Source organism: Monodon monoceros, unplaced genomic scaffold, assembly GCF_005190385.1.
Source record: "Monodon monoceros isolate NGI ecotype Baffin Bay Population unplaced genomic scaffold, NGI_Narwhal_1 Super_Scaffold_21, whole genome shotgun sequence".
NCBI lineage: Eukaryota > Metazoa > Chordata > Mammalia > Artiodactyla > Monodontidae > Monodon > Monodon monoceros.
In genome coordinates this window covers 159,478,847-159,497,440 of record NW_021703778.1, presented here as the reverse complement: position 1 = coordinate 159,497,440, position 18,594 = coordinate 159,478,847, and the positions used below count along the sequence as shown (strand labels likewise).

Here is an 18,594-nt window from a genome sequence, read left to right as displayed (position 1 = left end):
AATTTTAAGAACATGTAATTCATCTTAGCTTCTTCCAGAAGGCTGTTAATTTTTTTTCTTTCAGAAAAGTCAAGTGGACGAGAAAAACTGTAGAATCTTAGCACATTGCAGATTGTTAAGCATGTCCAAATGTGGCATAAAATGTTACTTTAAAAGGTTATAAAGATTTGTTTTTTTAATCTTGTTAATATGTGTATAGTTAATTTTATGAATATATAGATAGATTTTGTTACATATTTTATAATTACTAATCCATAATGCAGAAACCTTTTTGTTTTTTTTGGCCATGCCACGCGGCTTGTGGTATCTTAGTTCCCTGACCAGGGATTGAACCTGAGACCTCAGCAGTGAGAGCGTGGAGTCCTAACCACTGGACCTCCAGGGAATTCCCAACCATTATTTTTTTTAATGACATTCTAGTGATAGGAAAAATAGTAGATGTAACAGTTCCTGGTGAAGGGGGTGGATAAGAATTACTAGGGCTATTTTCCTACTGGAGAAAATGAAGCATAGAGAAACAACTTAACCTCTTTGAACGGGTCAATTTCACAATCAGAGCTAGATCTCAGTTCATGGATCCTTATCTTTTGCTTTCTAGCAACTGGATCTCTTTAGGTTAATTCCGTTTAAAATCAGATACAGAAGACAGTGTAACTTTAAATACAAAAGGTTAAATTTTCTTGAATGTTAAATTGGAATCACTCAGGCCATTTAAACTTAAAAATAGAAATGTAACATGAGGTATTCTCTTGATCAACAGCTCCTATGCTTGGTGATAAGAATGCAGAGAAGAAAAAGACAGATCTGCCCCAAGGGTACTTATACATGAAGAGTAGTTACAGGAAAGAGCATTGGGCTTGTGATTAGACTTGCTAGCTGTGTTTTCTCAGGCAAATTAGGAATCAAGATAGGATGGTGATTAAAAAGTGGGCTCTAGAGCTAGATTTCCTATATTTGAAACCCTGTTTCTGCCATGCACTAAATGTGAGGATCTTAGGCAAGTGGTTTAATGGCCCTGTACCTCAGAAATGTGCTTCATTCATAACAGAATAAGTGTTTTCTGTATGCTTTAATAATTTTAGATTCTGCTTTAAGAATTTTAGACTCTGCTTTAAAGAACAATGGGATGGATGAAATTCATAAGAAATGTTAAGAATACATAGTAAGTACATCTTTAACCTATAGGACACGTTAAACATAGAATAAATAGACACTGATGGCTTTTTCGCAACGGGTTTGCCGCCGGGATACAGGTGTCGTGAAAACCACCGCTAAACCTAAGCAAAAATGGGAAAGGAGAAGACGCACATCAACATCGTTGTCATCGGACACGTAGATTCCGGGAAGTCCACCACTACTGGCCATCTGATCTACAAATGTTGTGGGATCGACAAGAGAACCATTGAAAAGTTCGAGAAGGAGGCTGCCGAGATGGGGAAGCGCTCCTTCAAGTATGCCTGGGTCTTGGACAAACTGAAAGCTGAACGCGAGTGTGGTATCACCATTGATATATCCCTATGGAAATTCGAGACCAGCAAGTACTATGTGACCATCATTGATGCCCCAGGACACAGAGACTTCATCAAAAACATGATTATAGGTACATCCCAGGCTGACCGTGCTGTCCTGATTGTTGCTGCTGGTGTTGGTGAATTTGAAGCAGGTATTTCCAAGAATGGGCAGACCTGTGAGCATGCCCTTCTGGCCTACACTCTGGGTGTGAAACAACTAATTGTTGGAGTTAACAAAATGGATTCCACCGAGCCACCATACAGCCAGAAGAGATACGAGGAAATTGTAAAGGAAGTCAGCACCTACATTAAGAAAATTGGCTACAATCCCAACACAGCAGCATTTGTGCCAGTTTCTGGCTGGAATGATGAAAACATGCTGGAGCCAAGTGCTAACATGCTGTGGTTCAAGGGAGAGAAAGTCACCTGTAAGGATGGCAGTGCCAGTGGAACCACACTTTTTGAAGCTCTAGATTGTGTCCTGCCACCAACTCGCCCAACTGGCAAACCCTTGCATTTGCCCCTCCAGGTCATCTACAAAATTGGTGGTATTGGCACTGTCCCTGTGGGTCGAGTGGAGACTGGTGTTCTCAAACCTGGCCTGGTGGTCACCTTTGCTCCAGTCAATGTGACAACTGAAGTGAAATCTGTTGAAATGAACCATGAAGCTTTGAGTGAAGCCCTTCCTGGGGACAATGTGGGCTTCAATGTCAAGAACGTGTCTGTCAAAGGTGTTCATCATGGCAATGTGGCTGGTGAGAGCAAAAATGACCCACAAATGGAAGCAGCTGGCTTCACATCTCAGGTGATTATCTTGAACCATCCAGGCCAAACCAGTGTTGGCTGTGCACCTGTGCTGGATTGTCACATAGCTCACATTGCCTGCAAGTTTGCTGAGCTGAAGGAGAAGATTGATCGTCGTTCTGGGAAAAAGCTGGAAGATGGCCCCAAATTCTTGAAATCTGGTGATGCTGCCATCGTTGATATGGTTCCTGGCAAACCTATGTGTGTTGAGAGCTTCTCTGACTATCCTCCTCTGGGCCACTTTGCTGTTCGTGACATGAGACAGACGGTTGCTGTGGGTGTCATCAAAGCAGTGGACAAGAAGGCAGCTGGAGCTGGCAAGGTCACCAAGTCTGCACAGAAAGCTCAGAGGGCTAAATGAGTGTTATCCCCAATACCTGCCACCCCAGTCTTAATCAGTGGTGGAAGAATGGCCCCAGAACTTTGTCCAATTGGCCATTTAAGTTTAATAGCAAAAGACTGGTTAATGATAACAATGCATCGTAAAACCTTCAGAAGGAAAGGAGAATGTGTTGTGGACCATTTGTTTTGTGTGTGGCAGTTTTAAGTTATTAGTTTTTAAACTCAGTACTTTTTAATGGAAACAACTTGACCAAAAATCTGTCACAGAATTTGAGACCCATTAAAAAAGTTTAATGAGAAAAAAAAAGAAAAAAAATAGACACTTATGTGTTAAATGTAGATTAAACTGATGAAACAAATGAGAGTATTAATTTGTAGATAGAGAGCGACGGAAAGCAAAACCTTAAATGTTCACGAAGCATGGTTCAGCTTTACCTACCTCAAATTGGCCACCCACTGGTTTCAACCCATTCTAGCCCACTTATCCTGTGGTTAAAGCATGCACTGCTGCCCACCAAGTCATCACCGAGCTGTAGCTGTGGCCATGCATACTTGCCTTTTCATCTCTCCAGTAGAACAAGCATTTTGGGACCATGAACCTTCCACCTCTGAACTTGCTTGTTTGCCCTCAACTCTGGTTCTTATAACCACACGATCTGTGGTGTAGGCAGTTGAGGCAAAGAGTCAGGATATAGGAGCCTTAAGTGACCCCCAAGTAGTGTGGTCATTCTACCTGCTTTCACTAAATGTCTTAACCTACCTAATCTCTTTCCTCTTGCTTCTCACTGTATGTTTTAAGTAGATTTAACAAACTAAATGATTTGAGCATCTTAATTTGGTTTATGAGCATTTCAGTTCCAGGACCTCTGGGATAGCCTGCTAGGTTGTATGCTTAGAGGCCACCATAGCATTTCCCTACTACGTATAATATGGGGGTGATGATGCTGCTGAGAAGGAGGGTTATGATGACAATGATGATGCTAATAGTAAATATCTTATGGGAAGGTTGTAGAGATCAAGTCAATTTAATTCAAGTAAGGCATAATTACATTGTCTTTTCAAAGAACATACAGACTCATTGGAGTGGAAACCAGCAATATGTGCAACCAGGGATCACATCAATTTTCAGTCAGAAAAGATTTATTACATGCTAGAGATAGAGCACTTTGAGACAATGTCAAAGACATTGAAGGTAGTTCTCATTTTCCCATTTGAGGAAGTGCTTGATAAATATCTGTTGATATTGATGTTGATGCAAAAAAAATGGTTTTAAATTCAAACTATGAGATGCCAGAGATACAGAATAAATAATGCATGTAAACAAATAAGTTCAATAAAACCTATCTGGGTAATGGATACAAGTGAAGACACAGGACTGGGCAATTCTACTTCTGCACACATGGTTGGTGAAGGGCTTTGCAGTCAGCAGCTCAGGAAAAGGTTCACAACAGCATGGAGCCATGTGACCAGGAAAGAAAGTGTGGAAGGAAAGAAGAGGCAAAGGTGGACTGAATGTGACACATGATACAGTGGAGTTTGCATGAAAAGCCCCCAGAGAAGTTTTATAGGGGAATAAAAGCAACTTGACTAATTAAGAGTGAAGGACAGGAGATTGCTTAGGATATATGGCAGGAGTCAAGGTGTGAGAAGCTGGGAGTAAGGAGAATGGACAGAAGAGGCCGAAAAATGTTAAAGTAGAATCCATAGGACTTGGACACTTGATTGGATATGTGGAGGGCATTTGGCTAAGGAAAAAGAGAAATCTAAGCTAGCTCCCAGGTTTCCAGGTTGTGAGGGGGCGCCAGTCACCAAGATCAGAATGAAGGAGAAAGAATAAGTTTAGAAAAAAAGGGTTAAATTCAAATGGGACATAATGATTTTAAGTGTCTCTGGGACAGCCAGATGGAGATGTTCTGTTGATAACTGGAGACAGATACATGTCAGAAGCCATAGAAAGAGGTCAGGGAGAGAGAGAAAATTTGAGACTCATCTAATCATACGTCTGCTCACTGAAGACAATGGAGAGGATGAGATACACCATGGAGAGTGTGTGGAATGAGAAGAGAGCCAAAGAAAGTACCCTGCAGACCCCCAGCATTCAGGGACAGCTAATGAAAAGAGGAAAGATGAACCATACCAAGAAGAAACAGTCAGAGATGTAAGAAAGCAGATGTAAGAAAACCAGGTGAGTGTGGCTTCATGAAGCCAAAGCACAGAGAGAATTTCAAAAAAGCAGAGGCATTTCAACCATGTTAAATTCTGAAAAGAGATGATGGAAACTAAAAGCTAAAAAAAAAAAAATCACTGCTTTTTGGCTATTTACCACGTAGTAGATGTTCTTTCAAAATTTTAAAGCTATAGAGTTCTATTACTGGCAGTTGCATAAACCACTGATTCTGGGGTGGAATTTTTCTCTAAAGTGGATAGGAGCCGAGGTAACGTGTTTACAGTCTTTTTGCTCAGGAAGAAGTGATACTTCCTCTTGGGTTCTTTACGGAAAAGTGAGCTCATTATTAGCACTAACAGAAGAATTATTCTGCTTCTTAAGTTAAAAAAAAAACATGAGGTAAATAATTCTCAGCACTACATAAGCAAATCACTACTTGATGCTACTTAAAGGAGTCACTAACAGATTTATCTATATACCAATTAAAGATGACTAACATTTATTGAGTCTTACTCTAGTTAGTAGCCTTCCTACTAGCCCTTGGTACTATTACTATCTCCATCTTACAGAGGAAAGAACTGAGACTTAGTTATCTGCTCAAAGTCATCCAGCTAGTGAGTGGCAGAATCAGAATTTGAACTCATATTGACTCAAGATCCTACACCCTCAACCAAATGTGCAACTTGAACTTTTGAAAGTACAAATACTCTAGTCACACTGCATTTCTCCCTATTCTCTGTACACTTCATGTACTTTCAGGATTTTGTGCCTTTGCATATGCTGTCCCATACCTGCAGTGTCCTTATCTCCTTCCCCCATGCTTTGTGTCTGGTTGGTATAGATCCAAGCCAAATTTCAACTCTACTTTGAGCTCCAATTCTTCAAAGACCTGTCTGCAAGATACTTTCATTACTACAAACAATAAATGCTGGAGAGGGTGTGGAGAAAAGGGAATCCTATTACACTATTGGTGGGAATGTAAATTGATACAGTCACTATGGAGAACAGTATGGAGGTTCCTTAAAAAACTAAAAATAGAACTACCATGTGACCCAGCTATCCCACTACTGGACATATACCCAGAGAAAACCATAATTCAAAAGGGCACGTGCACCCCAATATTCACTGCAGCACTATTTACAATAGCCAGGACATGGAAACAACCTAAATGCCCATCAACAGAGGAATGGATAGAGATGTGGTACATATATACAATGGCATATTACTCAGCCATAAAAAGGAATGAAACTGGGTCATTTGTAGAGACATGGATGGACCTAGAGACTATCATACAGACTGAAGTAAGTCAGAAAGAGAAAAATAAATATTGTATATTAATGTATATATGTGGAATCTGAAAAGATTGGCATAGACGATCTTATTTACAAAGCAGAAATAGAGCCACAGACATACAGAACAAACGTGTGTATACTAATGGGGAAAGGGGGGCTGGGATGAATTGGGAGATTGGGATTGACATATATACACTATCGATACTATGTATAAAGTAGATAACTAAATGAGAACCCATTGTATAGCTCAGGAAACTCTACTCAGTGCTCTGTGGTGACCTAAATGGGAAGGAAATCCAAAAAAGAGGGAATATATGTATAGCTGATTTGCTTTGCTGTACTAACAACTAACACAACATTGTAAAGCAACTATACTCCAATAAAAATTTTAAAAAAAACAAAACAATACTCTCAGTACTCCTCTTATAAAACTTACTGTGCTACATTGTAATGTCTGTCTCCCTAGCAAACTTTAATGTTATTTAGCCCTTTTCCAAAAGCCCAGCACATGGTGCATAGTAGTAGGCATTTCGTAGATGTTTGTTGAATGACTAGCTGAATAAACTTCAATAAATACTATACTTTTCCACTAAATGCAAAACTAACAGTTTTATATATATATATATTTGTGTGTGTGTGTGTGTGTGTGTGTGTGTGGTACGCGGGCCTCTCACTGTTGTGGCCTCTCCCGTTGCAGAGCACAGGCTCCAGACGCGCAGGTTCAGCGGCCATGGCTCACGGGCCCAGCCGCTCCGCGGCATGTGGGATCTTCCCGGACCTGGGCACGAACCCATGTCCCCTGCATTGGCAGGCAGACTCTCAAGCACTGCGCCACTGCGGAAGCCCTAACAGTTATATTTTTAAATAATTAATTTAATGTTTAAATATACACTTTGCCATCTATTTAAATGTTTAGGGGACTAATTTTAACCATTTCAAAACTTAGTGCTATATAACGTTTTTCTTTAAAATGCCAAAGCCTCTGAAGATTAGTCCATGTAAGTAGAGTTTACCTAAAGCAATTTGAAAATTATTTTTCACTTGAAGGAGGTAAAAGTCAAACTGGGTTTTGTTCTTTATTTTTTTTAATGACCAGTTTAAAGATCTTTATGCATTTTAAGGTACTTTAATTATTGTACAAACTATCAAAATTTTTACTTATTTTAAGATAATGGATATATTTTTCTAATACAACTTTTCTCTTTTTTTTAGTTTTTTAAAATTTTTATTGGAGTATAGTTGATTTACAATGTTGTATTAGTTTCTTCTGCACAGCAAAGTGAATCAGTTATACATATACACATATCCACTCTTTTTTAGATTCTTTTTCCATATAGGTCATTACAGAGTATTGAGAAGAGTTCCCTGTGCTATACAGTAGGTTCTTATTAGTTATCTATTTTATATATAGTAGTGTGTCTATGTCAATCCCAGCAATACAACTTTTCTATATGTATAATTCCAATATTGTTAGATAAATTATTAAGATCTCAAATTTTTTCGGAAAATTTTATTGACACTTCATATGTTTTCTTGATACAATCCTCTTAATTTCTTATTCATTTGCCAAGCATTTATTGAGTGCTCACCTGTGCCAGGCACTTTCTAAACTATGGGGATACAGTACAGACTAGAGCAAAATCTCTCTCCTCTTATGGATGGGAGAGAAAGTTATAACTATTGGTAAACTAGGAATATAAGGACATTTCCTTATGTCCTTGTTAAAGTATAGCTATAGCATGTTAAAGTATAGCTATCTTAAACCACATTCAACAGTACAACCTTAGAAGCATCCCCAGTAAAATCTGGGATAAGACATGCTAGCACTACTATTATTTAATATTGTTCAGAAAATTATAGTCAATGCAATGAACAGAATAAGACATTTGGCTATTGGAAGGCAAAGCCAAAGTAATTATTATTTGCCAATTGCTGATAATTGTCTTTGTAGGAAATTTTGTTATACAGGAAAGCTCTTGGGCTTTTAAAAATATTTATTTAGTATTCCATAATTTATTAGACACTTTGATTCAGTGATTTTGAATGCTACCTTAATTATGTGCTAAATTATAGTATAGAATGAATGCTGTTTCTGGATTGTCTATTCAAGGCCATCGATATGAAGGTCAATATTTATGAAAGTATAACACAATTACTACAGCTCTATTTACAAATCTTCACATTTTCTCGTCTTCAAACTTATGTAAAACTTTATTCATAGAAAAACTACTTTATGCAATGAAGTTAGTCACAATCTAATATTCCTGGCGTTTCAAATATTTGAACAATAATTTTTCCTAGCCTGGTGGGAAATATTCTCTGAATACTCTGCTACTACCATTGTAATTTCCAAATTGAAAAGCACTGTAAAACTAGTGATTTCCCTAAAAATAAATAAAATGCTTCTCAATTTCTGTACATGAGCTGCGTTTCATTAACCTCAAATTGCTGACCATCTGCCAAGATCCATTTTCGTCTTGTGGCTCTCCAATGAAGTCATCACCTGTTATTTTGGCAAATGTCTTAGAAACGTGAAAGTACAATTATTAAACATTCCGTTTTATTCTAAATTTGCTTGTTTCAGTCTGAATTTCACAGGCAATTACACATCCACTAAGGTGAGCATCTAGGTGTTCTAATGAATATTTATCAAGTCTCTCTGATTCATATCACATACGACAGCCTAAACAGTTTTAAACCAAACACATAAGGAGAGGCTGATTGCATTCAGTTTCTTTTTCCATGAAGCTTCTTGTACTCTGAAAATCGGATGCTGAAGTCTGAAAATGAATTAATTTTCAATAATTGAAGTAAGCTTAGAACTCTGCTGATATAAATTCTATTTATGTGACAATCACTTCTGGCTCCGTGTCATACTCTTTCAATTGAACATGATATGAAAGAGTGCCTTATTTCTATTCATTGGTAAGTGGTCGTGCAGATCCTTTTCAAATTATTTTTAAAAAGAAAAATAGACCTAGCTTTTTTTTTAGCTAAAATAATGACATTTTGATCAAACCAAAATCTACTTATCATATAGCATTTATATACAGGGAATCCTGGTATAAATATTTAAAATGCAAACTAAAAGTACTGGTTTTTAAAATGCAATATACATTATATTCTTACGTCCCTGGCTGCTATAATACTTTGATCTACCACAAGGACACTTATATACACCTATGACAGGAGGGCAACGTGTAATTAAATGTCTTTGATTTGGCGAGAGTACTGCTCTTTAAAAAAAATTAAGTTCTGTAATGCTCTAACACCACCATCCAAACTCCCTACCAAGGTCTAAAGGTCTTACAGGTCCTAGCTCCTGCCTACTTCTCTGGCCATATCTTACCCGTTCTGATTTGCTCACTCCACTGAAGTGACAATGGCCTCCTTATTGGTCCTTGACTGGGCTTAGCAGAATAGTGTTTGCTGACAGCCTCACTCTTCCCCCAGGTAGCCACTTGCTTCACTCTGTCACTTCATAAAGTTCCCCACTGAAATGTCACCTTATTAAAGAGGTTCTCCCTGCAAATCATTCCCAACTCATTTCCCTGCCATATTTTTCTCCACAGCACCTATGGCCACCTGATATATTTCATTTGTATGCATATATATATTTACTGTCTCCCTCTACCCTTACCCACTCTTTCCCAGGACGCAAGCACCGAGAGTAGAAAGTCTGCTGCATCCTCAGTGCCTAGAATAGTGTTTGGCACATAATATGTGCTCAAAAAATACTTGCTGAAAATGGCTTTCTTTCCAATAATGTTATACTTAATAATACAAGTTCTGGATCACTATTTGAGTTTAAAGATCCAACTATTAATTAGTATCTTGATAAATATTAAGACTTGGTAGTGTAGATTATTTAACTGAACATAAAACCTACACCTCTTCATCAAACCAAACAGAAAACTGTCATCTCAAGAAACTCTGCACCTTTATTCTATTCTCTTCACAATGCCTGGCCTTGGCCCTCCCTCCATTGTTAGAGGCAATAACAGAGTGCTACCCTACAGTATTCTGACTAGATGGGTTTAGGAGAGAAACACAATGAAGAGGGAATCCAGAAGAGTCATCTGCCCAGCAGACCTACCTCATTCACATCCTGACCACCCATCCCTGAAGCCCCGCTGGTGCCTGAGAAGAGGAGGAATGGCTAGAGTTAACATCTCACTGCAAGGTGGAACATATTTTTGTCTTCTTGTGAAAGTCTCATATTTATACTTACTGGCATTCCCCTTTCCTTCCCTCATATTCTGAGAAATTTTCCATTTTACTCTGGAAGTTCCAAATTTTTAAGTGTTTATAGGGCTTTGAATTCCATGACATAATTCCTTTTCCTTAGGATACTGTGGCAAACTGTATTATTGTCCCCAGTTATTCATTCATCCCTTCTCTACAGGAAGATTAAACATCCACCCCCTACTGCCCTGTGACTTCCCTGCCCCCACTGACATTGGAGTCGGCCATGTGACTTGCTGTGGTCAGTGGGTTATGAGCAGAAAAAATACACTCCATGTTTTACCAGAATCTTTAAGAGCCTTTGTGTGGTTGACTTTTGCTCTTTTCCCTCTGCTTCTTCAGCCTGAGTTCTAGAATGAGGTGACAGGGGGAGCAAAGGACAGCCAAGCGACAGCACTGCAGCTGACCCTCAAATGCCAACACGCAATGTGAACAGGAAAGAAATGTGATTGCTGTAAGTTCCTGAGAAGTTTGGGTCATTTGTTATTGCAGCAAAACTGACAAATGCTAATACGTTCACACTCGTTTTTTTTCTCCCACGATTAGATTTTGGACATCCACTGATAGAAAGTTAGCAAGACGCAGCTAACTTCCACAGGAAGAACACTGCTACATTTTCCTGAAGGGCACATGAAAAGAAACACAAATATATACCATGTTCCTAGATAGGAAGATCAGATAGTGATAAGGTTCAGTTCTCTTCAAATTACCCTATAAATTCTGTGTGTTTTTAATAACTAGAATTATTGAGTCTGACAATCATCAGGAAGAACAGCCCCCTCCAAAATTGAGAAAGAATAATAATAAGGGGGGATTTGCCTTACAAGATATCAAAAACTTACATTAAAGCTATAGTAATCGAAACAAGGAGGTACTAGAACAGGTTCCCAAAGAGACCAATGGACTAGAATAGAGAAGCCAGAAGTGGCTGCAGATATATGACAACTTAACATACGACAAACATGGTATTTCAAAATGGTAAGGAAAAGATAGCCTTTCCAACAGATTGTGTAGGGGATAGTTAGTTTTCCTTCTGGGGAAAAAAAAATGAGTCAACTCACCAGTGTACAAAAATAAAGACCTCCTGGTTAAAACAAATTCCAAAAGTAAAAGAAGAAAAGTTAGAAAGCTTTTTTTTTTTTTAATCTTCAGCAGGAGAAATTTTTACCAAACAGGCACAAAAACCCAAAAGTTGTCATTGAAAGATTGGCTTATTTGACTATGTAACACATTTTACTCCTATAAAGCAAAAGAAACCAAGAATAAAGTTTAAAATAATTGTAAAACACATGACAGATAAAGTATAAACATATGCGGAGTTGATCCACCTCCCTGTTAATCAATCAGAGAAATAAAAATTAGAGCAGCACTTATTTTTCACTCAGCAGGTTAGGAAAAGTTAGAAAGATAAAAATTGTGTTGGCAAGAATACGAAGAAAGAAACCCTTTCATCCATTGTAGGATTACTGGGAACTGTGACAACCTTTTTAGAAAATAACCTAAAGTTTAAAATAGAAAAAACCTTTGATCTCACTTTTGGAAATTTAGCTTTCAGGGAAAAAAAAGCATGCTTTTAATATATCTTCAATTTTTATAATGAAAATCAATGTATTAGTTTTATAATATAAATTTTAAAATTTAATATCACACTTCCAACCTCCACCCCATGTGCACCCCTATTCTTTTCAATAGCTTTACACATTCCAGGAATGTCCTCCTTCTCCTTTACAAGTTATCTACCTACCAAATTTTAGGCCCAGCTTAAATTGCTTCTACTCTCTAAATGTTTACTTATTCCTGCAGAGTATACTTGTGATCCTACCTTACACAGCAGTTTTTATGTCCCCAATTGAACATGGTTTTATAATTAAACTTTTAAAAAAAATATAGTAGCGTTGTCCCCCTATTAGTAGTCACTGCTGAATATACCTAGACCTGAGATTCTCAACCCTGGCTACCCACTAGAATCATCTGGGTAGCTTACACAAAATACAGATGCTCAAATCTCACTCAAATCCAATTAAGTCTGAGTCTCTAAAACTGAGTCCTTGGTATTAGTAAATTTTGAATGTTCCCTAAGTGATTCTAAGGTGTAGCCAGTGTTGACCACCATGACACTAGATGCTCCATAAAAAATTACTTGTTAGTTGACTGCACTCTTCCACTTTGCCAAATCCAGTGGCCAATCATAATTGATCTTTCAGCAGAATTTGACCCTGCTGACCACGCCTTCAGTCCTGAAGCTCTCTCCTCCTGGAACTCTACTTCCTCACTGGCTCTTTCTGTGTCCTTCATCAGTTTGCCTTTATCGCTCAGGCCTAAAAGTTAAGAGTACCCCAGCGTTCAGTTCTTGGGTCTTATCTCTCTATCAATATTTATCTGCTAGGTGGTATGATCCAGCCTCAAGGCTCTAAATATCATCCACCTGTTGCTTATATTTTCCCCCCAGACGTTTCTCCTATACCCCAGACTCATAAGAATCACTGGACATCTACACTTGAGACAAACAGGCATCTCAAGTTGATACATCCAGAATGAACCCTTGATTTCCTCTCTATACTGCTAAACCTGTTCCTTCTGAAGTCCTTCCAATCTCAGAAAATGGCCCATCCATCCTTCTAGTTGTCCAGGCCAAAAGCCTTACATATATATTTGTCTCCTCTTTCTCTAACACACCCATCCAAATTCATCAGCAAATCCTGTTGGTTCTACTTCCAAAATAGATCTAGAATCCACCTCTACCTAAACCATGTTGTCCCAGGCAATGTTGGCTATCTCACTCAGATTAGAAGCCAGAGTTCTTACACTAACTCATAAGACCCTACATGATCTACCCACTCACTGTACCCAGCTCTCTGACCTTATCGAATGCCATTTTACACTGGCTTATTGTACCCAAGTCACACAGGCTTCTATGCTATTCCTTGAACTGATCAAACGTGGTCCCATCTCAAGTCATGTGCACTTACTCTTTCTTCTACCAGGAATGCTCTTTCCCCAGAGGTCCATGTGAATATCTTCCTCCATCCCTCATGTCCCATATCAAACGTTACCTTATTAGAGTGGTCATCCCTGACCACCAGGACTAGCGACCTAACTTACAGGGCTCAGTGCAAAATGAAAATTCAGGACCCCTTGTTATCAAGACTTTGAAGACAGCAACCCAACATCAAACCAAGCACGGGACTCTGCTAAACATGGGACCCTGCTAAGCACGGGGCCCTTTGCCACCACACAAGTCACACACCCATGAAGCCAGCCTCACTGACAATGTCACATAAAAAAGCAACTTCACTCCCACATTCCTTATCTCCTTATTCTCCTTTATTTTTCTTTGTAGAGACATGTATTTATGTGCTTATTATCTGTTTTTCCCCACTAGGATATAAGCTCTGTGAAGTCAGGGACTTTGTGTTTTATACACTGTCATGTCCGCAGGATTTAGAACAGAGCCTGATACATGATAAACACTCAATACGTATTTGTTGAATGAATGAATATCCAATCACAATACATGTTTATAGGTTTTGAAAGAAAAGCATATGACTATATTTAGAAAGAAAAATAAAATTAGAGGTGTGAGCTCCTGTTGTTAAGAATGCAAGTAAGTGCCTAGTCAGTAAATTGCTTGCTTTCTAGGAAAAAGTTCAAAGCTAATACATATTTTTCTGTCACTTTATTAATTGCACATTAAGCCACTGACACGAAAGGAAGACAACAAATTTTACTAGCGTTTATATCATTTTATGTTTCTGTTACGTACATTAAGACAATCTCAATGATAATGTTTCAACCTCTTTTATGATATAGCTAAATAATATTTCACAAGAAGCAGTAACTCTTAGAAAAATTAATCACTGTTCAAAAATTGCGTCAGGGCTTCCCTGGTGGCACAGTGGTTAAGAATCCACCTGCCAATGCAGGGGACACGGGTTCGAGCCTTTGTCCGGGAAGAGCCCACATGCCGTGGAGCAACTAAGCTCGTGCGCCACAACTACTGACCCTGCGCTCTAGAGCCCGCGAGCCACAACTACTGAAGCCCACACGCCTAGAGCCTGTGCTCTGCAACAGGAGAAGCCCAAGCACTGCAACGAAGAGTAGCCCCTGCTCACCACAACTAAAAGAAAGCCCACGCACAGCAACAAGGACACAACGTAGCCAAAAATAAATAAATAAATTTATTTTTTTAAATTGCATCAGATAAGGTCAATAATTCAACAGTATACTTCCTAAGCTTTTCTTAAAGGTGCCTTGTGTTCAAAGGCTACAAACCCCTCAATATATGATTATGTAATGGAAAGCTGTCCCATGTTCTCTTCCTACTAAGGTAGATTATTTTTTTAAGTGATTTCTGACACTTTTTCTGAAATCCAAACTTAATACATCACATTTTATGTTTGTTATTTCTATTCCAGCAGGTGCATCCTGTGCTTATATGTAACCAATCCAGACTTTCATTCTATGGCACAGATTTTCATCTAGGTCTATTCCCAGTCCCTTGTGTAATATTGCTTGAAAAAAATCTTACTCTTCATCTCTGATAACAACAACAACATAATTACAATAAGTATTATATAATTCCTTATGTGATTCTGGCCTCCTCTGTGATCTGCCAGTTCACTGGAACCTGAGTCAAGTTTACTTAATGTCTAACAAAGTAGGAGCAATCAATGCTGTTGAATTACTTTACTTCAATACTTTGTTCTGTTTAATTCCTGTTTTGATAAGGCTTATCTTTAAATTTTTTTATTGAGGTATAATTGACATATAACATTATGTTGGTTTCAGACATAGAACATAATGATTTGATATTTGTATATGTGGTGAAATGATCACCACAATAAGTCTAGTTACCATCTGTCACCGTACAAAGTCAACCTTTAGGATTTACTCTCTTGGCGACTTTCAAGTATGCTCTAGAATATTATTGTCTGCAGTCACCATGCTGTACATTACATCACCATGCTTTATTTATTTTATAACAGGAAATTTGTGCCTCTTGATCCCCTTCACCTGTTTCGCCTGCTCCCCACTCCCCTGTCTGGCAATCACCGTTCTCTTCTCTGTATCAGTTACTTTTGTTTTATTTGTTTGTTTTGTTTTTAAGATTCTACATATAAGTGAAATCATACAGTATTTGTCTTTCTCTGACTTATTTCACTTAGCATAATCCCCTCAAGATTCAACCATGTTGCTGCAAATGGCAAGATTTCATTCTTTTTTACACCTGAGAAGTAGTCCATGTTATTTATATATCACATCTTCTTTATCCCTTCATCCATCAGTGGACATTTAGGTTGTTTCCATATCTTGGCTATTGTGAACAATGCTTCAGTGATCATGGGGGTGCATATATCTTTTCAAATTAATTTTTTGCTTTGTTTTGTTTTCTTCAGATAAATACCCAAAAGTGGAATTGCTGGATATAGGGTAGTTTTATTTTTAAATTTTTTGAGGAAACTCCTTAATGTTTTCCTGTTTTCATTCCCAGCAGCAGTGCTTGAGGGTCCCCTTTTCTCCCCATGCTCACCAACACTTGTTATTTCGTGTCTTTTTGATAATAGCCATTCTAACAGATGTAAGGTGTGGTATTGACTTGCATTTCTCTGATGGTTAGAGATGTTGAGCATCTTTCCATTTGCCTGTTAGCTATCTGTACATCTTCTTGGGGAAAATACCTATTCAAATCATCTGCCCATTTTTTAATCTGACTGTTTTATTTTTGCTATTGAGTTTTATGAGTTCTTGATAAATTTGAATATTAACCCCCCATCAGATACACAATTTGCAAACATTTTCTCCCATTCAGTAGATTGTCTTTTCATTTTGTTGATGGTTTCCTCTGCTGTGAAGAAGCTTTCTAGTTTAATCTAGTCCCACTTGTTTATTTTTGCTTTTGTTGCCTTTGCTTTTCAAGTCAGATCCAAACATTCATCAAGTCTGATGTCATACGTTTTCTTCTAGAAGTTTTATGGGTTCAGGTCTTACATTCAAGTCATTTATCCATTTTGAGTTAATTTTTGTGTATGGTGTGAGACAGTGGTCTAGTTTCATTCTTTTGCATGTGGCTGTCCAGTTTTTTTCCAACATCACTTATTGAAGAGACTGTCGTTTCACCACTGTATATTCTTGCCCCCTTTGTCATAAATTAATGGGCCATAAATGCATGGGTTTATTTCTGCGTTCTCTATTTTGTTCCCTTTTTCTATGTGTCTGTTTTTATGCCAATAGTGTATAGTTTTGATTACTATAGTTTTGTATTATAGTTTGAAATCAGGGAGGATAGGATTAATAGTTAAGCAAATCATTGCTTCCTTTTGGAATATTCCACAGTTCCTTTTTGAAATGATTATATTGCATAAGTGCCTTCTTTAATTTACTACCTAATTTCTATAGCAATGTTATAATTTTAAAACTGCTTTTCTTGTATATACATTTTATAATCTAATTTCAACATCGAGTTTTCACCCTTCGCTCTAGTCATTGACTCCAACCTCTGCCCATTTCTCTGCTTTTGGCTAATGCTCTGAATAACTGTTCAAAATTGTTCGAGTTATAATTAAAATTTTTTTCACAGTCTTGCTCAGGAAAGAAGCAGAGAAAAATCAAATACCTCATTGAATAATGAGTTAAATGGACCTATTTATCCTGTAGTCTTCCAAGAATCCTGTGGCTCTACCACTGTCACTGTGTGAACCCTGTTGGAATATTGGTCAACAGAAATGATCAGATATTCATAGTGGTTACTTTCTATAAGCAAATTTTTATTTACAGTCCTGTGTATTATCTGATCTTTAAAAATTAATAGAAAAGGATTAAAAAAACCTCAGCAACAAAAATTAATTTTCAAGAAAGAATGTGTTTTAAGATGTGCCAATATTCAAAATGCTACATTGTGACCTTTTTAAAAAAATTTCAACCTGTAATAGACTAGCTGATTGTCCTTTGAACAAATTTAATTAGTATAAGAGTGAGATTTTTATTCTGAACATTCATAGAAAATGCTCTACAGAATTTAACAAACATCATTTAACAAACTGACTAAAGATGTTGTCACATGCAATTGTCAATCAGAGATTAAAATAATTATATTCTAAATCAGTAGTTTATAATCTTTTTATTACCTCTCAAATACCTCTCATGAATAGCATGGCTTGAAAGGTTATGTGTACCAAACTGTAGTTATTGTCAATTTATTTTCCAGTGCTTATGAATCAAAATTTCATATAAAAACTTTTTAATTAATTCCCCACAAGATACTAATTAATTAACTGTAACTTTATAGAGGAGAAACCCATCAGGCACCACCTTAACCAAGTGGTCAAAGTTAGTATAACCAGTAAGAGAACAAGTGGATATCATTTGCCTCTGGATATGATGTACTGAGATGGATAGAATATTGTTTTTTGTATTACTGCCAAAAATGTATAACCTGAATCTAGTAAGAAGGAAACATCAGATAAAACCAATTGAGAAACATCCTGCAGAATAACTTACCTGTGTTCCTCAAAATGTCAAGATAATGGAAAAGTAAAGACTTAGAAACTTTTTCCAGATTAAAAGAGACATGAAAATTAAATGCAACACATGAATAGAATCCTGGATCAGATTTTTTAAATTCTCCTGTAAAGGCTGTTAATTGGACAATAGGCAAAATTTAAATGACTTGTAGATTAAACAATAGTAGTGTATCAATGTTTATTTGATTATTTTGATAATTATCCTATAATTAAGAGAATGTCATTTTTAAAACAAAATACACACTAAAAAAGGGGAATTCTGTCAACAAATTACTCTGAAAGGATTTACACACACATATACATATATATGTGCATATATATACACATATGTATGTACATACCTATATGTATATACATATTTCCATAAACACATATGGAGAGAGAGAGACAGAATGGTAACGAGAATATAATAAGTGCTAATTAATATTCAGGGTATCAGGAATATGGATAAATATTAAAATATACAGGAATTCTTTTATCATTTCTATCTGTCTGAAATTATTTCAAAGTTAAAATTAAAAATTAGAACACAAAAACTTCTTATTGAAATTAAGTAACCATTGTATCCAAGGTGAGATCCAGTCCAAAACAAGTTGATATTTTAGCTTGTGCTGGAAAGTATACAATTACCTTTCTATAGTTGAAAGATTATTACTTTCACAGACTTCTCATGATCTGAAGGCCCCAGAATGAGAAATACTGCTTTAAATCAT

The 18,594-nt window shown here is 37.2% G+C and overlaps 1 pseudogene; it reads left to right on the top strand.

Annotated features, from left to right (window-relative positions):
* The first annotated feature begins 1,247 nt into the window (after positions 1-1,247).
* Positions 1,248-2,973, top strand: LOC114905224 (annotated as a pseudogene).
* The last annotated feature ends 15,621 nt before the right edge of the window (positions 2,974-18,594 follow it).